Source organism: Eimeria mitis, genomic scaffold (assembly GCF_000499745.2).
Source record: "Eimeria mitis Houghton genomic scaffold, Emh_scaff7050, whole genome shotgun sequence".
In the NCBI taxonomy this organism is placed as follows: domain Eukaryota; phylum Apicomplexa; class Conoidasida; order Eucoccidiorida; family Eimeriidae; genus Eimeria; species Eimeria mitis.
The window spans coordinates 704-1,030 of NW_013575128.1; positions in this window are offsets into that span (position 1 = coordinate 704).

Genomic DNA, 327 nt, shown 5'->3' on the forward strand with positions numbered 1-327 from the left:
AGCGTCTCTCGAGCTGCAGCTAGCTTCAGCTAACTACGACAAAAAAGCCATTGATGCTTTCTCTCTTCTCTCTCACAAGAAGCTGCTGCTGCTGTTGCTGCTGCTGCTGTTGCTGCTGCTGCTGTTGCTGCTGCTGCTGCTGCTGCTGCTGCTGCTGCTGCTGCTGCAGGGTGTGCGGCGTGCATGCGCTGCAGTCTGGGGACCTGATTCACATTGGCGATAGAGTGGAGGTCTCGGTGGAGATACACCCGGCGCCCCCCAGTCTGCGGCAGCGGCTGCAGCAAAGACACAGCAGCAGCAGCAGCAGCAGCAGCAGCAGCAGCAGCA